The sequence below is a fragment of the Trachemys scripta genome, chromosome 4 (genome assembly GCF_013100865.1).
Source record: "Trachemys scripta elegans isolate TJP31775 chromosome 4, CAS_Tse_1.0, whole genome shotgun sequence".
NCBI lineage: Eukaryota > Metazoa > Chordata > Testudines > Emydidae > Trachemys > Trachemys scripta.
The window spans coordinates 26,354,124-26,362,289 of NC_048301.1; the positions used below are offsets into that span (position 1 = coordinate 26,354,124).

At 40.1% G+C, this 8,166-nt stretch overlaps 1 long non-coding RNA gene across 1 annotated transcript; it reads right to left on the reverse strand.

Annotated features, from left to right (window-relative positions):
- Positions 1-346: 346 nt before the first annotated feature.
- Positions 347-7,180, reverse strand: LOC117875909. Its single transcript, XR_004645385.1, has 3 exons — positions 7,139-7,180; positions 4,506-4,669; positions 347-454 (listed from the first exon to the last, which is right to left on the reverse strand). It is a non-coding gene; the product is annotated as an uncharacterized LOC117875909 (long non-coding RNA).
- Between the last annotated feature and the right edge of the window lie 986 nt (positions 7,181-8,166).

An 8,166-nucleotide genomic window follows, 5' to 3' on the forward strand; every position in this document is an offset into this window, starting at 1 on the left:
CATATCAGTGAATGCTTGAGCATTTTTATTAAATATTCTCACCCACTGTCCATATAAGTCTGTTTCATTTATAACCCAAAATAAAACAATCTTGTACTTTAAAAATAAGGGGCCTATGAAATAAGTTTTTTTATATTGGTGGCTAATTAAGCCAACTGTTCATACTGTCTCTTTAAAAAATCTTCCTGTCACTCTAACCCCTCCTTCCAATGCCCCCCTCCCCTCCAAATACACACACAGACACATACTTTCCTTCAATGAGTGGTTCAGGCTCCATGATTAAGGTCATGCCGTTTGTTCATTACTGGCCTGGCTAATGTGATTGAATTGGAACAATACCTTTGAACTCCTTGCCTCTGATCTGCATACTAATTGACTCTCTTGTCCTTGGCAGTGACCTTGACAGGCTCTCAACCACTCTGGGAATGTCTGACCAGTTTCTGATCAAAAGTTCCTATAAAAAAACAAAACAAATATTAGTAATTTATGTTACTCTTCTCTGTATTCATATTCCCTTATACACCATTAGAGAAAGCAAAATTGTTACTCCCTAGCTCCCCCTGGATGTATTTTAAAACTAGAAAATCACCATGTCATTTTAAAGTACTGACACAGTGACAGCATTGATTTTAGGGCATTCATTGTTGTAACCTAAAACACATTTTCACATATATTTTGAGGGGATTTTTTCCCCATCTTTGTTATGAGAGATGCATGTTACTCAAGGCCCTTGATACTTTCCCAAGATTTCATTTTTTTAAAAGAATAATCTTCAATTGAGTTTTATTTTAACCCAAGAAAATTGCACATATTATTTCACTTTTACAGTCCTACCCATACCTTTACAGCATGGATGTTAACAGGTTCTAAAAAGCAGTACAAATTATTGTAATTAAAAAACCTGCATCTAAAAGTGTGAGATTTCAGGTAATGATCTAAAGCTTTTATATCTATATCTCTGAGGCTCTTAGAACAACACATTTCTCTGCAGAGACAGGATTTCACTGCAGAAGAGGTTATTAAACATTGTACTAATGTTATGAAAAAAGCTGTTACAGAAAACTACTTTTCTGACTGGAAAGCATAGCTTGGCTTGGTTCTTACTGGAGGGGAGATTTACTTCATGAGGCAAGTTTCAGCATCTGTGAACCCTTCTTATTAAAGAACCCATATCATGCAGTAATAACTTAAATCATTAAAACTGAGTATCCATCAAGAAATATGCAAAGAGAGACAGACGGACAACAGAGAAAGAGAGAGTTATTTACAGTAAAGATCAGCTTCAGAAAAAGTTTTAAAATAAAAAAAAACATGACGTTCATTTTGCTTTTAGGAAAAATCTACAGTGAGAAAAAAATATTAGGAACATTAAACTTATTCATTCGTTTAATAATACTTTGAACTTCTGTAACACTTTTAATCCAAAGCTGTCAAAGTGTTTTAAACACATTAATGAATTAAGCCTTATGACAGCCAGGTGAGGTAAGTATTATTATTCTATATCAGTGGTGACCTGTAAATAGTATAGCAAACTATAAACTATGTATTTGTCAGAAATTTTAATGTAATTTCTACTTTTATTCTGCTTTGGTAATTAGACCAGCTGTTTTGAGAGAATGGTCTGAAAATGTATAAGAGGTTTTCATGATAAAGAAAATAAGGATTCTTTAAAAAAAAAAATCTGGCCCATATCCAGGTACTTAGGGCCAGATCTGGGCTTCATGGAAATCTACATGAAGCATATATATGGCTAGAGTATTTTCAAATCCAGACTTTCCACAAATTTGGGTTTCCAATTCAGAAATAAGAAGTTGAATTAGTCACCAAGTTCAGATCCAGACCCCAGCCTTCCCAAGCTTCAGGGGTGACTTGGATCCAGGATTCCAGTTTGGACCCAACTCTAATATACATGTGGTTTCATCCAGTTTCTATGCCTGGTTCCATCCCAGGCTTAGTACCTAGGAGAGGCCCCTTACCTCATCTTGCGTCTGTCTGGCTGAAAGCCTTTGAGTTATGAGGCTCTGTGTCCTTAGGTGATCTCTCTGAGTTGTTCAGGAAATCTAGAAGTACAGCTGAAGAGGAAGCAGCAAGGGAAGACAGTTCCAGAATTCAGCATCCACAGTGGCCTGTAGCAGCAGATGTCAGATAGGGCTGCAGGTGGCAACCTGAAATAGCATTTGGCTGATGGGCTGCGTGTGTGTAGTCCAGAAGAGTGGAGCTCTATGTACCATAGAACGAAGGCCCATAACTTTAAAGGTATTCAGGCACCTAAAGATGCAGACAGGGCCGGTGCAAGGAAGTTTCGCGCCCTAGGCGAAACTTCCACCTTGTGCCCGCCCCCCCGGCCCGCGGCCCCCCCCCCCCCCCCCGCCCTGAGGCACCCCTCCTCGTGGCAGCTCCCCTCCCCTGAGGTGTGCCCCGCCCCCCCCGCGGCAGCTCCTCCCCCCGTCCGGGGAGCCGTGCAGCAGCTCCCCACCCCAGCTCACCTCCGCTCCACCTCCTCCCTGAGTATGCCGCCCCCGCTCTAATTCTCCTCCCCTCCCAGGCTTGCGGCGCCAAACAGCTGATTGGCACCGCAACCCAAGAGACGGGAGAAGTGGAGCAGCTGTGCGCTGGGAGAGGGAGTCTGAGCCGCACGGGTCAGCGCGCCGCCGGCAGCCCAGCCCAAGAACGCTGTAAAAAAAAAAAAAAAAAAAATTGGGGGCACCGCTTTTTGGCACCCCCAAATCTTGACACCCAAGGCAACCGCCTAGTTTGCCTTAATGGTAGCACCGGCCCTGGATGCAGATAGGTGCCGAACTCCCATTGATTTCACTGCTCTCAGCCGGTGGTTTGCCCTGGGAGTAGCCGCTAACCAGATGACGTTAACATTCAGATGCATATAAGATACTGATCTATTTTAAAAACAACAACATTGTTTATGTAAAAATATTATTTAGGATCCCACAGTGTATTCCAAGTTATATACACAGATATTATTCACTCCACCACTGAAATGCCGCTACCTCTGCAGTAGAATACACCAGCCATTCTGAAACAAGACAGAATGCAGAAGAGATTTCACAAAGAATAAATTCTCCAAATGAAGCTGCAAAGGGGATGTTCTAGGTATGCTGAATGCAGTTACCCTAATTTACCAGAATATACTCAGGCAATACTTCAGTGTCCTGTGCTCTGTCAATTACCACAAGGAGTCAGGACCTTGGTTTTATGTCTCATTCAAAAGATGGTATATCCAATGTCACACTGTCCCTACTTAGTGTCATTGCTTCAGTAACAAGCGCTCCCTACAGAAAGGGAAGTGTACCACCTATTCAGTCACCAAAATCTCTACTTCCTGCATTTTCCTAGGATGTCACCCATCCAAGTGACCAGAACTAACTATATCTCATATTTGAGATTGGAGATAATCACGCCTAAAAGCAGCATGTGCATATGTGTATACACGGATCTGTCTAATATGGACAAGATTTAACCATAAACCAGTTTCTTCTCAAAACTGAAAAGGAATATCAAATGGTTTCCAGTCACTTAATCCAATATGAAACAAGAAATCGAAGGAGTTCAGTCACTTGCAGCCGACTGGAATGTATTCTAGTCTGCACTGCATCTGTAAGTAGCATGTGCTAGAATAAGGGCCAGTCCATCATTAAAAAAAAAATCACCAAGTAAGATTCTCTCCTGTGCCAGAGTTCAGTTTGGCCCAGAAGGGTGAGAATGAGGCACCAGGTTTGGTTGTCCTGATTCTAAAGACCAGCACTGGCCCTGATACCACTTAGAGCTGTTGCCAGGGTGCTCTAAGTTACACCATTAGCATGGGTCCTTAATGTACCCTGTGCCAGGGGTGGATAGGTACAGTGTAGCAGAGTTCTGCCATGCCCCCTCCCTGCCCCTTCCCCACAGCTGGGATGGAGTCAGAGGTGTAGATCCAGATGTAGTCCAGTAATGCCCAGCAGAGTTTCCCTACAACAAGGGAATTGTCTGTTGGGCATTTTCAGCCAGATTATAGCTGCCTGAAGGGTGCAAAGGGGCTGCCACACATGAAACAGTCTAACCCATTATTCGTGTAGAGTAACATTAAAATAAAGATGTCAAACTAAACATCTAAGAAGTATTGTACATAGTGTTCTAAGTGTGCATGGTGTCATACATGCATTCTACATAGCACATGCAACGTAGGTTGAAAAACAGGGATGTGGGAGCTATGTTTCTTTGACCTTGTTTTCTCTAACAAACATATAGCAACATGTATATATAGACACACTACTATTAAAAAAAAAATCCAAAAACAAGACACTTCACTGCTCACACTTGTCTGAGGACAGGGTGCTAGAACAAACACTGACAGATGTGTAGTCACATGGCTTAATGCACTAGTGGAAGGTGCTCAGAAACTACAATGATGACCAGGGTATAACACCCTACACAGAAGAGAATATATGTGAGAAGTATTAATTATTTATAAGATACAAGGAAAATTAATGATCATCTGTCCACCAGCCTACCATGAGGATGGCAAAAATGTCTTCTCTGTGCCTAATAACCAGGGCGGTGTGTAGCAGTTTTCCCTTCTGGTTCGGTAGTCAGGTTCTTTTCTTCCTCCCTGGCTGAAATGCTGTTATACATATACTGTATTATTTGAGCTTCCTATTAGGGTCTATTGAAGTCACTGAAAGAAAAAAAAGTATAATTAAATAAGGCTTTAGAAGACAGATAATAAATAACTAGCGAAATCACGGGATTGAGGCAAAGCTAGAGTTGCTTAAACATTCTACATGGCCATTCACTAGATGTAAGACAGCTAAACAGTTCATTATGACCAATGAAGATCTCAATTAAAAACTGTACTGACTGGCTTCAATAAAATGTAAGGATATCAGGGCTTATGAGACTTATGCGTGTGCTTTAAATAATCAGGGGCTTGATGCTGAGCTGACTTACCTGATCCTGTAAAGCATTTAAGCATGTGCTTAACATTAGGCATTGTCTTTAATGGGACTACTCACATACCTAATATTAAATATGCTTTTATGTGCATTGGAGTGCTTGGAAATTTGCAGGGTCAAGCCTCTGATGAATAGGGAAGAGATTATTAATGTGTTTAAAATTAAGCATGTGCTTAACTGTTTGCTGAAGCAGGTGCATAGGCAGGTTTCAGTTTTGCTTTTATTGTTTGTTTGTTCTACTAAGTTTTAGCGTAGGCACATTTGTCTGTGATTTATTTCTCTGTTTTTTTTTTAAATCATTCTTGGTGTTTTAATATTTAATAGCACCATTAGATGTTGAGGTACTTAGAATTTTTGTTTGTCAACATTCTGTTTCCATTATCACTCTAGTAATTATTGCTATTTTTTAATTGATTAAATAAGAGTTCTACTTTAACATTTAAACCTGAAGGTTAATAGCAAAGATGTGTGATGACAGAAACTGTATAACAACTGCATGGTTTAGCTGCCTACCAGGGTCAAAGCAGAAGCTACATGTGTCCTCCGTAATCCACAAAGCGGGGGAAGCCAGAATATTCAAAATAAAATCCTTTTTTAGTTGAAACATGCCTGTTTTCATGTTTGCAAAATCTTTATTGTATTGGGGCAATTTTAAAAGATCTCAAATTTTTTGTATTAAACTTCAAAAACTGTTTTGCTACCAAGTTTATTGGGGAAAATGTTGTGACAGATTTATATGCAATTTTTCAAATGGGGCTGGTTGGTGATAACACTAAACACATGAAACTGGATCTGGTTCTCTGATCAGCTGAATCTATCCCTTATAGCTCCAATCAAATCTTTATGGGAAGATGCCTGCCCCTATGAGAAGCCCCATCCGCCTTTCTGATTTTGTAAAAGGAAATAGTGTCTGGAAAAATCAACATGGTTATTCTAAAGGGAAATCATGCCTCACCAATCTACTAGAATTCTTTGAGGGGGTCAACAAGCGTGTGGACAAAGGGTATCCAGGGGATATAGTGTACTTAGATTTTCAGAAAGCCTTTGACAAGGTCCCTCACCAAAGTCTCTTAAGCAAAGTAAGCTGTCATGAGATAAGAGGGAAGGTCCTCTTATCCTCTCATGGATTGGTAACTGGTTAAAAGATAGGAAACGAAGAGTAGGAATAAATGGTCAGTTTTCAAAATGGAGAGAGGTAAATAGTGGTGTCCCCCAGAGGTCCATGCTGGGACCAGTCCTATTCAGCATATTCATAAATGATCTGGATAAAGGGGTAAACAGTGAGGAGGCAAAATTTGCAGATGCTACAAAACTACTCAAGATCGTTAAGTCCCAGGCAGACTGCAAAGAGCTATAAAGGGATCTCTCAAAACTGGGGGACTAGGCAACAAAATGGCAGATAAGATTCAATGTTGATAAGTGCAAAGTAATGCACATTGGAAAACATAATCCCAACTATACATATAAAATGATGGTGTCTAAATTAGCTGTTACCACTCAAGAAAGATCTTGGAATCACTGAGGATAGTTCTCTGAAAACCTCCACTCACTGTGCAGCAGCAAGTCAAAAAAGCGAACAGAATGTTTGGAATCATTAAGAAAGGGACAGATAATAAGACAGAAAATATCATATTGCCTCTGTATAAATCCATGGTACGCCCACATCTTGAATACTGCGTGAAGATGTGGTCGCCCCATCTCAAAAAAGATATACTGAATTGGAAAAGGTATAGAAAAGGAAAAAAAATTATTAGGGGTATAGAGCAGCTTCCATATGAGGAGAGATTAATAAGACTGGGACTTTTCAGCTTGAAAAAGAGAGGACTAAAGGGGGATATGAGAGAGGTCTATAAAATCATGACTGGCGTGGAGAAAGTAAATAAGGAAGTCTCATAACACAAGAACTAGGGGTCACCAAATGAAATTAATAGGCAGCAGTTTAAAACAAAAAGGAAGTATTTTTTCATACAATGTATAGTCAACCTGTGGAACTCTTTGCCAGAGGATGTTTTGAAGGCCAAGACTATAACAGTGTTCAAAAAAACTAGATAAATTTATGGCTGATGGGACCAAAAATTCTAGGGCCTGATTATTCCTACCCAGGAGGGGAATGGCTTGAATTAAGGAAATCATTAGATAGGCAAACTACTGCCCAACACCCAGTTTATTAAACAGGCAGGAAAGTTACCTACCCACATTTACGCAGATTCTGTCCTCTCCGCCTCCCAGCTCTGCTTGAAGAAAAAACAATTATTACATATGCCCTGGAATCATCTCTAGTATTTTATGGAAGTATAATTTAGATAAACTGTAGTTTTTTGAACGTTGAAAAATTTGGCTCTCAGCTGGTCAATATGGTTTTTCTGGCACCCGGATGATACTACAATGATAAGTGCCTACCAACCCATTAATCATAATAGCAAATAACAATTTAAAGTCACATTTAGACTCTGGGAGGGGGGGAAATAGAAATTGTGAGTAAGAGGATACTATGTGTCTAGCTGGCTTGGATTGCCCACCTGTACTTTTAATTAATATGTTTATGTTGCTCTTTCACTGAATAGAGTATCCCCTCCTTCTACAACAGTGGTTCTTAACCTGGGGTGCACGCATCCCCTGGGGGTGCGAGATTCCCTTTCTGGGGGTACAAGACATGCCAGATTTTTTTAGAAGGTAAATCATCGAAAACACAAATTAAGCACAGGCACGTAAGTACAACTACTTTGTTTAATCAAACCTATGTATTTATTAACATTGTACATTTTTAATGATTACTGTAATATACAAACAAAAAATATATCTAGGCTTAAGGGGTGCAAGAACATATTTTTTAGGTTTAAAGGGTGCGAGAACATATTTTGAGAACCAAAGGGGTGCAGGCTGCAGTAAAGGTTAAGAACCACTGCTTTACAGGGTGTGAAAGTGCTGTTTCTGCAATATTTTCTGCTCCTACTAGCCCAAAAAGCAAGAGACTGGTAGTATTAATTGAACGTAGGCCTTCTGCATAAAGATTCAGAGTATTACTGTTAGTTTGTGGGCTAACTACATAGTTCAGTGGTTAGCAAACTGACCTCTAGTGGAATGAAGGGGACTTGTAAATGAGTGGCAAGATGTGGCAGGTTTCAACTGAAAGGCTGAATCTAGATAGGAAAGTAGACTACCACTTTTGCCAATTTTCATTTGCTAGATAATGGGTGCTGGCAGCTGGCATTATTTGACT